This window comes from Anas platyrhynchos, chromosome 26, assembly GCF_047663525.1.
Source record: "Anas platyrhynchos isolate ZD024472 breed Pekin duck chromosome 26, IASCAAS_PekinDuck_T2T, whole genome shotgun sequence".
NCBI classification, from domain to species: Eukaryota; Metazoa; Chordata; class Aves; order Anseriformes; family Anatidae; genus Anas; species Anas platyrhynchos.
In genome coordinates this window covers 5,053,521-5,070,143 of record NC_092612.1, presented here as the reverse complement: position 1 = coordinate 5,070,143, position 16,623 = coordinate 5,053,521, and the positions used below count along the sequence as shown (strand labels likewise).

The following is a 16,623-nucleotide window of genomic DNA, read 5'->3' as shown; positions in this document are numbered from 1 at the left end:
AGGCTGCTCTCAATCTGTTTTCTGTCCAGACTGTAGTTGTGCTTGGAACTGTTCCAGCACAAGTGCAGAACCTTGCATATTGGCCTTGTTGAACTTTATGTGGAATTCAAATTTTGCTTTTTTAAAGGCAGATATCTGAAACTCTACTATTCGACTTACTTGGTATTTCCAAGTCAGTGTTCCTCAAACACCTGAGACTGGAAACTACTTTTTTTCTGTATTAGTTCGCAGAAGAATTCTTCAGCTTCTGCATGTATACAGTTTTGCTTTCTGACTTTCCCTGAAATCGTGTATCACCAGCTCTGGTTATCTTCCCTTCCGTATCGAGAAGTCACAATTTGTTTGTCTGTTCTGCTGAATAAGAGAGAAGAAGTGGAGTAGCAGGAATTAGAAGACTATCTGGATTTTTCTTGGTCCTTGATTCTGAATTTGAAACCCTGAAAATTATGTATTCGTTCTTTTTGCATAAAGGATTTGAAGTTTTATCATTAATTCATTAGCAAGTTCAAAATATTTTTTTCTTCTAGCGTGATTTTTTACTAATTTAATTTTCTTGTAGTCTCGTACCCGCAGAAAGTAGTAAAGTTCTGTATCATTTCCATGCATTTCTGATCAACAGAAAAGCAAATCTTTACATGAAAACTTGGGAAAACTGAGCTCTTCCTATTCCTTATTATATTGAGTGATAAACCTCGCAGACTTCTCTTTAGTTTTAGTCTTTGTAATTTGTGTGACAGAATGACTGCAAGTGTCTGTGACATCTGTGTTTCTATTTTAGCATCATTTTCAGAGGATGAAAAAGGCATAATCCCACGGGCTATTCAGGAGTTATTTCAGCATATTTCTGAAAACCATAACATCAATTTCCGAGTGAAGGTATCTTATATAGAGGTTTACGAGGAAGAACTTTGAGATTTATTGGAGTTGGAGACCTCTGTGAAAGATTTACATATCTGAGAAGATGAAAAGGGAAATACAGGTAGGATTTCAGCTCTAGAACTTCGTGCATTTGATTTCTGTTGTGTGCACAAATTACTGTTTCCACCTCTTGAAAAGAGAGCTTACCGATGACTAATACTAGACGAAGTCACGTTTTCAAAATATCAATTCAGTTTAGCTGATCTGAAGCAGCCTTCATTTGAGATTCCTATGAACAATATCAATGTTCCTCCAGAAGCAGCATCAGGTGGTAAGGTAGTACTGTTACTGTTTCTGCAAATTCAGCATAGAAACACAATTGTGCATGATTATTCAGTTGAATGAATGCTTTAAGATTAAGCCTTTGCTTCTCACTTCAAAGTTATATTTGTTAAGCTACTTATGCTGTAAATATCTGCTTCCATTCCACTAAGAACTATGTTCTTAACATAGGGTGGGAGTCACTTTTACTACAAACTTTCAAAATTTCTGTCTTTTTTTTTTTTTTTAACTGACAAAGTAAGCTTTGAGCTAGGTTTGCTCATACTTTTTTTCTAGATAGCACTAGGTTGCAAATTGCATAAGACGATGTGTAAACACCTAAGTGTATTCTGTGTATTCTGTTTACAATACTGTTTCAAATGGTGTGACAAAATACACCCATATATTCTATTTCTGCAGGTTTCAAATGTGCTGTACTTCATGCTTTCCACATACTGTTTTATTTTATTTAGCTATGTGCTACGACCTTATAATAATGCAGGCTTGTATGCTTCTGTGATTTGTGTTTATAGATTGACTTTTCATAATTGCAGTAAGCTTTTACTGAAAAGTTTAAAATTAATGTAATTATTCTGATTTTCTTTTGGTGTTTGAAGTGATTGTTGGTGCTAAGGAATTCCAAGTAGAATGTGCAGATGAAGTGATGAGCCTGTTGGAAAGTGGCAATGCAGCTCGTCACGCAGGCACAACACAAATGAACGAACACTCTAGTCGATCACATGCCATTTTTACTATCAGTATTTGTCAGAAACAATCTGCAGAGTCTCAAAAAAAAATAGTGATCCACAGGATTCATCTTGGAAATCAGTCCAGATGATTGCTTCAAAGTTCCATTTTGTGGATTTGGCAGGATCAGAGAGGGTGACAAAGACTGGAAATACCAGTGAAGGATTCAAAGAATCAATTCAAATCAATAGTGGTTTGTTGGCCTTGGGAAATGTTATCAGTGCTCTTGGAGACCCAAAAAGGAAAAGCGTACATATTCCATACAGGGATGCTAAAATCACTCGCATTCTGAAAGACTCCCTAGGAGGGAACGCCAAGACTGTCATGATAACATGTATAAGTCCATCCTCATCAGACTTTGATGAATCTTTAAATTCGCTCAAATATGCAAACAGAGCCAAAAACATTAGAAATAAACCAGTTGTCAACTACAACCCTGATCAAGACCGGATTGATGAAATGGAACTTGAAATCAGATTGCTCCGAGAAGCTTTGCAGAACCAACAAGTTGGTCATCAGTGTTGACATGACTTAAATCAAGAAAGAACCCGAATCAGTTTGCTAGAAGAACAGCTCACCCAGCTTCAAGTTCAGTGCTTCAGCTACAGAAACTGTTTGGACGAAGCCTTCCCATTCCTGGTTGATTTGAATGATGATGTTAGCTTAAAAAGCAGGAAGCTCTCACCGTGCAGCAAATTGTCACTGGAACTGGCACCATGCAAGAGCCCCATCATATCACAATTCTTCAGCTGAGGAGAGAACTAAAGAACTGCCAGGTATTTCATTCTAAGTTGATTGTTTAGGTACCTATGAACAAATCAGGAAAGCTAATGTGTCTGTCTTGTAGGAGGAGGAGATAGAGTTCCAACAAGTTAGAATTTTATAAAATCAACCTATTTTCATTTTTCACACTGAATTCTGGTAAGCCTGTAGATTGTTACCTCGCAATCGCATACACAAATTCTGGCTTTTCTTGGTTCTCATCATCCTAAATTACAGCTCTGTTATTTATTCTTCATTTTTTTTCTCTGGCTTATTGTAAAGCTCTGCTTCCCAGGTTCAAAACAGTGTAAGAGCTGGGTTTAAACTGAAAGATACCCAGGTAAGCATGCCATCCACAGCTCGGAGGAGATGGTTAGGGAGATGCTAAAATAAACAGGGCAATAAAGGCTCTTGAGCAGCTCTTAAGAGCTGTATTTACTTGAAAGATATAGGTTGTACAGAAAAGATACAGTTGTACAGAAGTATCTGTCTTTAGAATGGTAAGACATAGTGTGTCTATACTTTGCATTTGGCTCCTAAAGGTTTTCTGGAAGGCCAACTACATTTGGAAGTAACCTTCAATCACTATTGGATCACTTACCCAGAAAAACATCTGAAAAAAAATAACATTATAATTTCTTTAATCTTTAGGCTCTTCTTTGAGATGAAAAATGAGGAGGGCCATCCTTATTTTTTTGTTTGAGAAGTGTATTAATATTATGATTGATGCTGAGATTTTACAGCCAAATCTCACAGCACACCGAAGAAAGTAATTGGATTTAAATACCCACTTTGTAAGGTAGTGTTGGTTATGGGTCCATTATTTCCTTTGGGAGAAAGAAACTTGTCAAAACAAAATCAATAGATGAGAAACAGAAGTAAAGAAACGACTGGTGGAAACCACTTTTGAAGGGAGCAGCTGATTCCCCAGAGGGCCATGCTGCCATAGCCACAGGGACCTTGACAGCCTAGAAAGGTGGGCTGACAAGAACCTCATGAAGTTCAGCAAGGGCAAGTTCAGAGTCCTGCACCTGAAGAGGAACAACTGCAGGCACTAGTGCATGCCGGGGGCCACCCTGCTGGAAAGCAGCCCTGCAGAAAAGGAGCTGGGCGTCCTGGTGGCCACCAAGTTGAACATGAGTCAGCCATGTGCCCTTCCTCCTAAGAAGGCTAGTGGTTTTGTTGGCTGCACTAGGCAAAGTGTCACTAACAGGTCAACAGATGTGATCCTTCCGCTCAGTGAGGCCACAGCTGGAGTAGTGTGTCCAGTTGCAGTTGCAAACTGTATTTTGTGGTGCGTTATACACAGCATAGGCAGCCAGTCAAAAGAGGAGTCTCCCACCATATTTAGCATTGATGTGGCCTCACCTTGAGTATCGTGTGCTCAGGGGCACCCCAGTTGAAAAAGGATGTGAAGATAATTGAAAGTGTGAAGAGGAAGGCAACAAAGCTGGTAGAAGGGCTGGAAGGCAGGTCCTATGAGGAGAGACTGAGAACACTTGTGTTGTCCAGTCTGAAGAATAGGAGGCCAAGAGGCGACCTCATGGCTCTCAGCAACTTGCTGAGGAGGGAAGGTGCTGGTCTGTGCTGCTGGTAACTGAGGGAAGAATGCATGGGAATGGCACAAAGCTGTGGGGGATGTCCAGTTCACGCTGGACATCAGGGAAAATTTCTGTACCATGAGGATGGTCAGACACTGGCACCGGCTTCCTAGCGAGCTGTTTGGTGCCCCATGCCTGTCAGTATTCAGGAGGCGTTTGGGCACTGCCCGCAATAACATGCTGTAACTTTAGGTTAGTCCTGAAGTGGTCAGCCAGTTGGACTTGATGATCTTTGTAGGTCCTTTCCAACTTCTCTACTGCATTCTGCTTGATTCTGTTCAGTTCCGGGCTCCCCCATGCAAGAGATTCAGGGACATAATGGAAAAAGTGCAGCAGAGGGCCACAAAGATGCTTAAGGGACTGGAGCACCTCTCCAATGAGGAAAGGCTGAGAGAGATGGGACTGTTCAGTTTGGAGAAGAGGAGGCTCAGTGGGGGATTTTAGCAATGTCTTACAAATACCTGAAGGGAAGGTGCAGTGAACGTGCAGCCAGGACAAAAGGCAGTGGGCACAAGAGCTTCTAGGCTAACATCTGGAAGCACTTGTGTACTGTGTGGTGGCCGTGGCTGTGCACTGGAACAAGTTGCCCAAAGAGGTGGAGTCATCCTCTGAGACCATCAAAAGCCACCTGGACATGGTCCTGGGCATCCTGCTCAAGGTGGCCTTGCTTGAGCCAGGGGTTAAACCAGGTGACCTCCAGAGGTCCTTTCCAGCCTCAGCTGTTCTGTGATTCTATGGTGGGAGAATTTGCCATATATACGTCCCAACTTTGCAGTTCCAATCACATCTTTGAACAACAAATAAATATATGTATGTATTTAATTTTCCAACTTCAAGAATAACAATGCCTGCTTTTCCACTGGCTGAATTTTCCTTTTATTATCTAGCAGGCTCTAGCTATGGATGAGGAAGTATTCATCCAGAAGGATCATGAATTGAAGATATTGCAGAATCAGATAAAGACATTAATACAGGAAAATGAAGAGCAACTGGAATCTTTAAAGAAGGCTGAAGAAACACATAGATTACAGGTATTTTTCCTCTGGCATATATTACATGTATGTATATCGAACCATCCATCCACTATAGGAATGTACTCATGATTTCAAGACAGATCCTTCAGAATTTTTTTGGATGTAAACACCTACCAGTCTTACAAGCACCTTGTTTGAATTAGAGCTGTATTCCCTAATGAGCTGAGATCATCTAGTGGGTGAATCACAGTACTGTGATTCCTGAAGTTTGTGTATCAGCCTAACTGCCACAGCCTTCCTGTATGATATTAAGTGATTCATTCACCCTCTCTTTGCTTCCTGCCTTCCTCCAGATCTGTGTTGTTGCTAAGTTGTTTCAGGACGATTCATGATTTAGGACTTGAAAGGCTTTAAAAGATTGTTTAGAATCTCAAAAAGACCATCAAGTTCCTACAGAATGCTTTAATTGAAAGGCTGTGTAGAAACATGCTTTGTTATATCTTTATTCAGTGTGAGAGTAAAGTATTGTTGCCTTTTGACTTTTTAAGACAGAATTTCATCCTAGTATTCTGAGAGTTTACTATTACAAGAAGCTGAGTGACACAGTGGAAACACTGCTTGCCTCCTTCCCTCTCTAGATCTTGTATATGCTAATGAAATTGTAATGGGTAGTAAGTGAATAGCATTTCAAGATCCAGGAGACCATATATAGGATAGTTGATAGATCTGACTTTATAGGATGATAGATCTGACCTTTTTTAAAGGGAACAGCATAAACATGGCTAGTTAGTACTCTTCTCCTTTTTCTCCTTTTTTTCCTTATTCTCCTTATTCTCCTTATTCTCCTTATTCTCCTTTTCCTCCTTATTCTCCTTTTCCTCCTTTTCCTCCTTTTTCCTCTTCTTTGCTGATGGCTTGGGGAGAGTCAATGAATGAAAGGTAAGTACACTGGTCACCATCTTTTCCTTCCCTCTGTAACTTTTTTTCTGTTCTGTCATCTCTGGATAGGCTTTTTTTGTGTGTTTTCCTTTTTTAACCCATACTGCATATTGTCAGCTTATTAGACTGAAACAATCCATGCTTCTAATACACATAGATGCTTATATACGATTATGCTTATAATTGTATCCTATGGAGGATACGAGGCAGATGTTATGAACAGAAACAGTTGTACTGTAGGCAAAAGATCGCAGCTCTCACTTTTACTTAAAAACAGAAAAATCAGTATAATAATTAAATCAAATGCTTGTGTCAAATGGCTTAAAGTTGTATGCACAGGAAAGTGTCGTTTCAATGATACATGACAGAATAAGAACTGTAAAAGTAGCATGTAAATGTTTGTACCCATGTATTTATGTAACAGGTTATGCACTATGGGGTTGTATGTACAAGGGCATAAGGGACAGAGTCTTATAGGGATTAAAAAAAAAAAAAAGTTGCAAGGTGGAGTTGCCCATTACTACTTCCACAATCATAAAATGTATGGTATTGACATATATATTCTTTTTGCTATGACACAGAAATATTATGTATTGTATTCCAACAAAATGTCAATTTGTGGGGCATTGTCTATGTATGGGGAAAGGACTTGCAGTCTAAGAAGATGAGAAAAAAAGAATAAATAAAAAATATATGATTCAAAGTAGGAGAATGCATACTTTAGTTAACTATCTCTAGCTGTTATTCAAATTTCCTGTTGGTAGGCAAGATTTTCGATGTATTCTGAAAGGAACAGAGAAGACTGAAAATTGTATGGTCTTGGCCTTATGGATAAATCAGTTCAGTGAAGATATGTAATTTTGAACAATGCACAGAGATTGCTGTAGGAAAGGCAAGTAAGTTCTTCAAACTAGCATTACCGACAAATTTGAGGCTGGGTAGAAAAGAAAGTAACGGTTGATACAGGGGATCCTGGGGTCACGTCCAATTTTATGAATGTTAATTAATAAAAATAATCTTTCAAGTTGGACCACTCCAAGAGGAAGAGGAAGCCTACATGTATGTACATTTCATTCTTTAAACTCAGACCATGTGCTTCATTTGAACATTTTTCTTGAATTACCGTTTTATTTATCCATGAACACACAAATAAGGCAAGCAAGGGCTGATAAATATGTCATCTACTTCTCACTAGATGTCTAAATCTAGCTGACATAATTTATATAGGACAGGTCCTTTAGAGACAAAAATGTCTCAAAAAAATGATTGGAGTTTGGGGAGAGGTAAGATTCTACCTGTCATGCCAGAGAATTTTCAGTTTGTTGCAGAATTTGCCTGTGCACTGCAGAAGAATTTAGAGTTAGTGAATGATATACAAGAAGACTGACCTTTATAATGAATTTAGAAAGGTATGATGCAAATCTGATGATCAGCAACCGTTTTTGTTTTTGTTTTTTTCATATGAGAATGAAAAAATGGTGGAACAGCAAATCCTTATTGATCAGCTAAAAGAAAAATTAGAGAAGTTTATGGTTGTGAAAACTTGGGACTTCTCAAGTGCTTGTGGAGATGGGCCTGCTGTTACGGCATCTGCAAGAAGGCCATACAGTGTCCCACTCACAAAGAGTCTGCTACACTCCCTTTACCCATCTTCAGGGACAGAGACACGAAAGGTAAGGTCTACCTAAGCATTACATTTTTTTTAACAGTTATTGTTCAATAATTCTATTGGGCATGACAAATTATGGTGACCTCTTGTCAGCTGCTGTTTAGCTTTGAAGCATTTTAGCATTGAAGACTGAAAAAGTACTTTTGAATGTCTTGCAACACACGCTATGTCCCAGTTGTCCAAAATCTATGGGCTTACATTTTGAATCCCAGAATGGCTGGAGTTTGAAGGGACCTTTAAAAATCATCTAGTCCAACTCTGCCATGGACAGAGACACCTTTCACTAGATCAGGTTGCTCAAAGCCCCATACAAATTGACTTAAAACACAGAATTTATCACAGTCATAAAGCTGTAGTCTTTAGTGATCTTTTTGTGCAATGTTTAACAGTTCAGATAGGAAGCATTCCCAAAATGAATGATTATTCTGTACTGATAAACTGAACATTTTGGGTAATAAGTTGGTAACAGTACCTTCTTTTGCACTTGGGACAAGTGTTCTAAGCAGAACCTTCTCTTGCAAAACCTTCTGGTACACAGGTACTCAGAAATATTATTTAAACACCTGCAATTCTGCATACAAGGTCAGGTAGTGATAGACTTTTAAACTGAAATACTATTGGAATATCAATGAAGAATTACTGAACTATTCCAAGTGTTTTTTTGGTGCTTTTTGGCAGGTGTATACCAGTCCCCCTGCTTTTTCCCTGGCTCGGATGATGGCAGGATTCCGTGCTCGTAGCCAGATGATACTGAGCTACATAGAAGATCAAGATGAAGTCCTTCACTGCCACCTCTCTATCAGAGTGATGAAGAGAAAGAAAATACAGACAGTCAAAAGTAATTTATTTTTTTTTCTCATTTAGGTAATTTTTTCTTTAACTTTTGTTACAGATAAATATATAGCAAATATAATATTACTGCCTAATCCTACTGTAATGTGAGGCCATTTGTGATACTACTTAAAATAAATTTGCAGGACCAACTAGGCATATTATGAAACTAGTTTATAAACCACATTTTTTTGATGCGATAAAGATTGCATGATCTTTGTTTTGGGGACATCATCCAACAAGATCAAGCATGGGAAGAAGAAGGTGCAAATGCTTATGTAAGCTTTCTCAATTTGGCACTCTTCTCTTTAATATCATGTACTTTATATAAAGTTAAAAGAAAAAAAAATCCCTTTGTGTTTAGAATGTATCATGTTTTCCATTCTTTCTTAGGCATTCAATAAACAAAAAATGGACACGAAAACAGGCTTCTCTGTGCTTTCCCTTTGAGCAAAGTGACATGAAATGTCAAGTTGACAAGTCCAGCTTATGTGACAAATCTGTGCCACAGACTGATACAGCCACAGGTAAAATGGAAGTCATGAGAGTAAATTGTGTTAGATATAATACTAGAATATGCAATAATGTCTTTATCACATGTAATTATTTTTCTCATCAAAATGTCTTTATTTGCTACAAATACTTTTTTCATTATAGCTCAACATAAATTTATTTTTTAATTATTTTCCTTTCCCTTTTCTGAAATTGACATCAGTGACCTTAATGTTTGAGTACTACTTACTAGCGAGAAAGCACTTGACCTACAAATCTAGTACTAGTTCAAGAAAAGGAAACATGCTATTATTTCATCAGAGATGCACTGAAAATGCTTAAATTAAATATGTTTTTTCTCTCTCAGATTAGCATTCATTAGCATTCTTGAAATGCTAATGCATGCTGTCATTTCCATATTTAGACGGCAGGGAAAAGACTCTTTGCAATACTCTCTCCTTTTGGCTCTTTCGCTTCATTTGTAAGAATTCTATACATACTATATTTCAGATCACTGTCTTTTGGCTAAAGAGTGTATTCCTTTTATTCCTTTTTTATTCCTTTTTTTTTTGGTCTCCACATTGTTTTGTTTTCTTTCAAGGTGAAGAAATCAACTGCCTCCAGAAAAGTCATGTTTTTAACATGCAGAAGTTAAAGAATTCAGAGTTGAGACTCACTGAGGCCAAGCAAAAAATGGGAGAACTTGCACTTAACATCAAAATGAAAGAAGAACTTATTAAGGAATTAGTAAGAACAGGTAAGTGACTGAAAAATTGAAATGAAGACATTCAGAAATAAGCAAGAAAAAAGACACAAAACTTCTGAAGACCTGCATATCTTAGTTTTTGGGTAATTTTCTTCTGCGGGAATACTTCTGGTAACTTACAATTTCCTAACTTCTATGAATTACTTGCTATGAGTGCATTGAAGGCTGCAAATTTTTATTGTGTCCTACTCAGCTGTGATCTGCAGATTTGTTTGTTAAATATTTTTTTGTGTTTTGTAGCTTATTGTGTTTGTCCACCTATAGTGTAATTTTTCATGTATGCTTAGTGCAACTGATCTCTTCATGGACATGTGTTTGTCACCCAGTGTCTGGGATAGGAGAGAAGATACGACACTGTGCTGGGAATGCTTGCATTGCCATCATAGCAGTAGAGAAGCAGGAGTCAGAAGTGGATGAGGGAAAAGGTCAGTGTCCCTGTTAGCCTATATCATTACACACCTGTCCTGATATATATATGCTTGCCAGAAACTTATCATTGTGATGACCCTAAAGATCTGTGCTTACCTGTTTCAATCACACTCTTCTAGTGTGTACATATTCTCCTGAGGCAGTCTTTTGGCATTGAGAAACATTGTGCGCCCCCAGTAACAGTACTTACGGAATCCCAAACAGAGCAAATCAGATTGCCCGAACAGGGCAAATCAGTAGAAACACAATCGAGAGTTTTTTGCTGATTACCAAGTTGAAAGCTGAGAAATATGTAGCATATTCTTCTGGGGAAAAACAAACAAACAAACAGACAAACAAACAACAAAAAACATAATAATACAGGCAAGCTATTTTGTCAAGGACTGCAGTAGGCAGAAAATTTTCACTTGATGTGGCACTCAGGTGTTACTTTCTTTGGTGACATCAGATGATTTATGAAGAGTTCAGATTTAAGATTCCTTCGTTCATCTATATTTCAGTGTTATAAGGGAGCTGTTTGTTTAGGTTTGTAAAATGTCTCAGAAATTTTTGGTTTAATCAGGATGAAGTAAGTAACGATTCAATTACAGGTTTAAGTGATACATTGCAAATTATTAGCTTGCTGTTTTAAAACTATTTGGATATGATGTCTTTAAGGTAAGGATGCAGAGTGTGTAAGCAGGCAATATTCTTTGAAGATAACTAAACCGGAGCAAGAATCCGAGCAGGCCAAAATGGAACTGGCCGAAACTCAAAAGCAGCTTCAGGAGCTGGAGAATAAGGAGCTGAGAAAGCCAAGCTGCAAAGAGAGTTCCGAAAGAAGATGGATGCAGCTAAGCTGAAAGTGCAGGTATTTCCAATATGACCATTAGGATTTGCAAATTCCTGTCTCAGCATCACCTTTGAAATCCGTACACTCTGCTTGTGAAACTCTCACCAGCTTCACACAATTGAAGCTAGTTGGATTGAAGTAGCCAATGAGAACCTTCACACAGTTATACCCACTACTATTTAACAACTAAGTAGTTAGATAGTTCTGTCTTTGATGATTTTACGAAGGCTCAGAGACCTTAGAGATAATGTGTGATTGTTGTGGCAAAATGTAGCAAGTCTTGCTCACTGTCCTAACTCAGTGAAATAGAGAATTAACCTGAGTCGGGTTTTAGTTTTAAGTTTTCCTGTTGTTAAGCTGAAATTTTCCATGAACATTCAGGCCTTACAGAAGAAGAAGCAAGACACTAAGAATCTGGCTTCTCTATCTAACCAAAGTGAAAAACGAGCAATAGAACTTGAACAGAACGTGGCTCAGATGAAGCATCAGCAGACCCTGCTAGAGAAAAGACTGCGTGAGGAGAGTGAAAAAAAAGAAGCAACTAGAAGCAGAGCTTCAGCGGGACCAGCTACAAATTAAAGTAGGATTCTTTCTGTTTCCTTATGACAAAGAATAAGATCAACCAGTTTGACCTTTGTTTTCCCAAAGGCAATGTACTATACTACCAGATTTTGTCCTTTTAAGTAATTGCTTACTTGACACTGAAGAAATTGTGTATAAGTATTTTCACAGAAATCTTCATTCTTCCTTTCTCTTCAGCTATTTTTTTGAATGTTATTATGTGATGTCTAGCCCTGAGTTGCAATTTTGCATGTAAATTAGTTCAATATTTCTGATTTCATGATTGTGTAGATTCTGTCATTAAATGTGTTTGAAAAACACACTGATTGAGGCAGAAAGAAAGTTTTGTTTGTTTGTTTTTGTTTAGAGGAACTTCAGCTTAAGATGGAACAGCAACAGAAGATTCTTAAAGACAGAGAGATTGCTGCATTTAAAAAGAAGAAAAATAACTCGGTGGGGACTTTACAGAAATCAGAGGTAGCTAATCTATTCCAAATCTGTGTGGACACTGAAAAGAAAGGTGTCTTTATTCACCCCGTGTCATCTTTGTAAAGCGTTTGGAAGAAGAGTATTCCGTCCTCCCTCCCCTGTTTTTTTTTTAAATTGTTTTTTTTTTTTTTTTTTGTAGCAAAAACTGAGACAAGTCAAGAAGCTCTTTAACTGGTTTTGAATGAACGAAAGGAGAGGGCTGTAATGTCTTTGTTTTTTCTATGACTTGTCAAAGGTAGTAATTCAGATAGCTGGAAATTCAACGAGTTTGGTTGTCTGGTAGGCTTGAAGGTGATTCTGATGAGCTCTGTTATAAATGTTGCACGGTTTGTTTGTTTATTTCTTTTCCCATCTGACAAATATGACAGACGGCTATGGTTTTGGTTGTTCATGACAGTGTTAGAATAGTAGGTTTCCTGTGCAACAGTGCTACCTGCATGATTTCAGAACTAGACATTGGAACATGAGAGTTTCATGAGTTAACCAAAGTCTTTAGAGGTGAAAATCAATTTAAAAAACGAAATAAAAGCAACTTCTTAGCCATACCAGCAATATGCCCACTGATAAACCATTGCTTCAGAAGAGACTTATAATAGACTCTGCTAGCAGGATCAGAACTCCCATTTTTTCTTTCTTTCAGCATCGCAGTTTCTCATCACGATGTGTTTTTCCACAAATCTTGGTCTTGGGCAAGAATCATGCAATGAGGATGGGCTAGCTGATTTCTTGTGGTACCTTTCAAACTTAGTTGTTGTCATTCTATATATGACATCTATTTCTATAACTGTTTTTAGGAAAATAATACATTTCCTTAAAAGCATCTGATAAAATTGTTTGCATAAGATGTAGTAATATAACATTGCTGAGCCTCTCCTTAAGTCAGTCCTATTTCTGTATTATCCTGAATCAGGATTCTGTTGATCACTTAATGTTAAGAATTGAAATGTTGATTTCTCACGTTTTATCAGTTACTCTAAAAGAGGAAAAACATAGTCATAAAATTCTGACCCAAATAGTCCTCGTTAATGCTCTCTGGATCTCTGTTTAAATTGTAGAAGTTAGAAGAGCAAAAGAAATGGCTGGATGAAGAAATGGAAAGAATTCTTCAACAGCACCAACAGTTAGCGGAACTAGAAGAAGATTTAAAGAAAAGAGAAGCCATTGTAGCTAAAAAAGAAGCATTATTGCAAGAGAAGAGCCTCCTAGAAATCAAGAAACTGAGATCTAGCCAGGGGATTCAAGAAAAAAAAAAAAAAGAAAGAAAGAAAGAAACTTAACACAATTGTAGAACTGCCTGAAAAGACTATGGGAGGAGGGCAGCCGGATAACAGAAGAGGTTTAAGCCATGCGACTTGTATCTCTAGCGCTGCCATTACATTATTGTGTGGCTTGATCAAATGAACATTTTAAACATGAGTAATAGAATGTAATAACCTTTATTTACATGATATCCCTGAAATTCTAACAACAAAACAAAATCTGACTTCCAAAGTTCTGTTATTGCAACACATTAAATAACGATATCTAAAAAATTGCTCAATGCCTGCAAAGTAGAGAACATGGCAGAGAAACATTCTGTATTATTTACTTTGGCTACTGAGAAACAGAAATTGAAATGTCATTGTCACCGTAATGACTAACTCATGTAAGATATGTAGAAAACTGCACATTGCTTTTCTTTGTTTTCTTTCATCTTTTGATTAAATAGTAAATTTTATGGTAGCTGTCTACTTAGCCTAAATGGCATCCCTTTACAAGAAGTAGACAGGTCTTCCACTTTAGGATGCGACAGTCTCATGTACATGTTTATGGGGAGGAGTTTTATATTTACGGTTTCTTTCATTCTTCCTCTTATTTCTTTCTCTCTCTCTCTCTCTTTTTTTTTCTTTTTTTTAAAGGCTTTAAACAAAGATAGTATGAAATTGTCTACTCGCTTAAGTATGCTGGACCAGGAATTGTGTGATAAAGGTATGCAGCTTCAGGACAGCACTACTGAAGATAAGACAGACATTCTGGAAAAAATTCAGGTTCTTCAGAAGGAAAGGGATCAGCTACTCAGAAGAAGAAATAGTGTGGATGAGAAACTGAAAGAGGGTAACTGAAAAGTGTTGTCAGCTGAAGTAAGTAACTATCTCTGAGATACATCAAAGTTGTAGGCAATGTTGTATAATAAAGTATTCCAATCATGACCTAAAATGTCTCCCAGTATTAGACAGTAGAGAATTGAGCGGCTGAAGGAGCTGGGCTTGTTCAGCCTAGAGAAGAGGAGGCTCAGGGGTGACCTTATTGCTCTGTATAAGTACATTAAAGGAGGCTGTAGAGAGGTGGGGGTTGGCCTGTTCTCCCATGTGCCTGGTGACAGGACGAGGGGGAATGGGCTAAAGTTACGCCAGGGGAGTTTTAGGTTAGATGTTAGGAAGAATTTCTTTACTGAAAGGGTTGTGAGGCACTGGAACGGGCTGCCCAGGGAGGTGGTGGAGTCACCATCCCTGGAAGTCTTCAAAAGACGTTTAGATGTAGAGCTTAGGGATATGGTTTAGTGGGGACTGTTAGTGTTAGGTTAGAGGTTGGACTCGATGATCTTGAGGTCTCTTCCAACCTAGAAATTCTGTGATTCTGTGAATCAAGGAACTGAGGTTGGGTGTTTTTGTTAACAGCCGACATGAAAATACTGCTATAATGGCACTACTTCCATAACAGTGAACAACATATACTTTCAGAGGAACTTACTTACTTTAGCTAGAGTCCGGACAAATGTCGCTGGCCTAACAATTCTATAATTAGAAATAATGAAACAGGATGTCCATCAATTTATCTTAGGCAGCTATTTTCCTATCAGGACATAGAACAAGGTGAAGTACTCTAATAGTGATGTCCCTTGATTTTTTTTTTCATAGGCTTTTGTGAAAGACCAAACCTCACCTGAAGGCCTCCATATAGTTACAATGAAAATAAGCCATATTGTGGATGTTACACACTTGAATTGATCAGTATAATTAAGTTGAAGATTGAATAAATTGATGTAAAATACACAGATTTGTTTTAGGGCTTGAGAAGCAGCAGTTGGGGCCTATTACTGAGCTGATAGCATGCCAGAAAGAATCCTATTTGCTTCACTCCACAGAATCTTCTGCAATACTTCAGGGCATGAATTTCTGCCACCTTCCTGCACAGATAATGGTCACCAAACTGCTTACAGATCTGATTGGTTCATTAATCGCTAATTAGAAAACTAGTTCAACTGAAAAAGTAATAGAAGTCATCAAATTGTGGGGAGGGGAAAATGGAGGAAGAATAGAATGTAGGCTTTTGTGGTGATGAACCATTTGTTTGAACTCTGGTCTGTGGAAGGGATATCAAGACATTTCCTGCTTGCTCCAAGCAGGTTCTAGATTTGTACTCTTCCTCTTATTTTTCCCATTCCATTCTCTGTACTACTACTAGTTAGTCTTGCTCTTAAATTGAGATTCACCTTTGAGAATGAAGTTAATGTCTTATGCACACAAAGATTTGTTTTGTACTTTTTTTACAATCTCACTCCTGTGTTTCTGTGTAGGAAGAACATGTCCTTTTGCAGCTGGAAGAAGGAATTGAAGCCCTGGAGGCTGCTATTAATTACAAGAATGAAAGTATTCAGAGTCGCCAGTACTTGCTTAGATCCTCTTCACAGATCCTTTCACAGAGTGAGGATAATGCAATAGGAAAACTAGTTTCCTTGTCTGCTGATGAGCTCAGAGCTATCCTCTTCAAATACTTTAACAAGGTTTGCTTTGGCTAATGATCAATATTTTATCCTATTACCTGTTATTGCACTAAATAGTTAAATGAAATAGTGTCAAGAAGTAAAGTCAATTTAATCCACTTTCCTTGAAAGCCTGCTTAGGTTACTCACATCTGTTGTTAATTTGGATATTTTGCATCTTGACATCAACATAAAAAAGGATGCTTTTCTATTACTTGTTTGTATCTTGTTTTGGTGTCATTAGCTTAAAAGGTGTTGCAACTCTGGAAATTTCCTTGCTCCTTTCCACTGCTTTATGCTGCTAACTTCTCAAGTAGCAACATATTTAAACAGTGGTGTCGTATTGAAATTCTTCCCACCTGCAGTCTTTATTAACCTCAGGATAGTATTTCTTTTTTCCAAATCCATTATAAAATCTTTCTGCAAACAAGCGCTTACCACCATATACTGAAGAATCGTAATGACACCTGGAAACATAAAAAAGAAATGCATTAGGACTTGGTGTCTCTCTTTGCCCATGGGTGAACCTTGGGTGATTTTGTGAACAAGTTGTCTGTGGTACACAAATTGGCAGTTTTCCAGAAACAGGAAAAAAATTCTTGTATCAGTT

The 16,623-nt window shown here is 37.8% G+C and overlaps 1 pseudogene; it reads left to right on the top strand.

Moving 5' to 3' along the window:
• The window catches only part of LOC139998589 (kinesin-like protein KIF27), a 33,265-nt pseudogene extending 17,231 nt beyond the window's left edge, over positions 1-16,034 (top strand).
• The last annotated feature ends 589 nt before the right edge of the window (positions 16,035-16,623 follow it).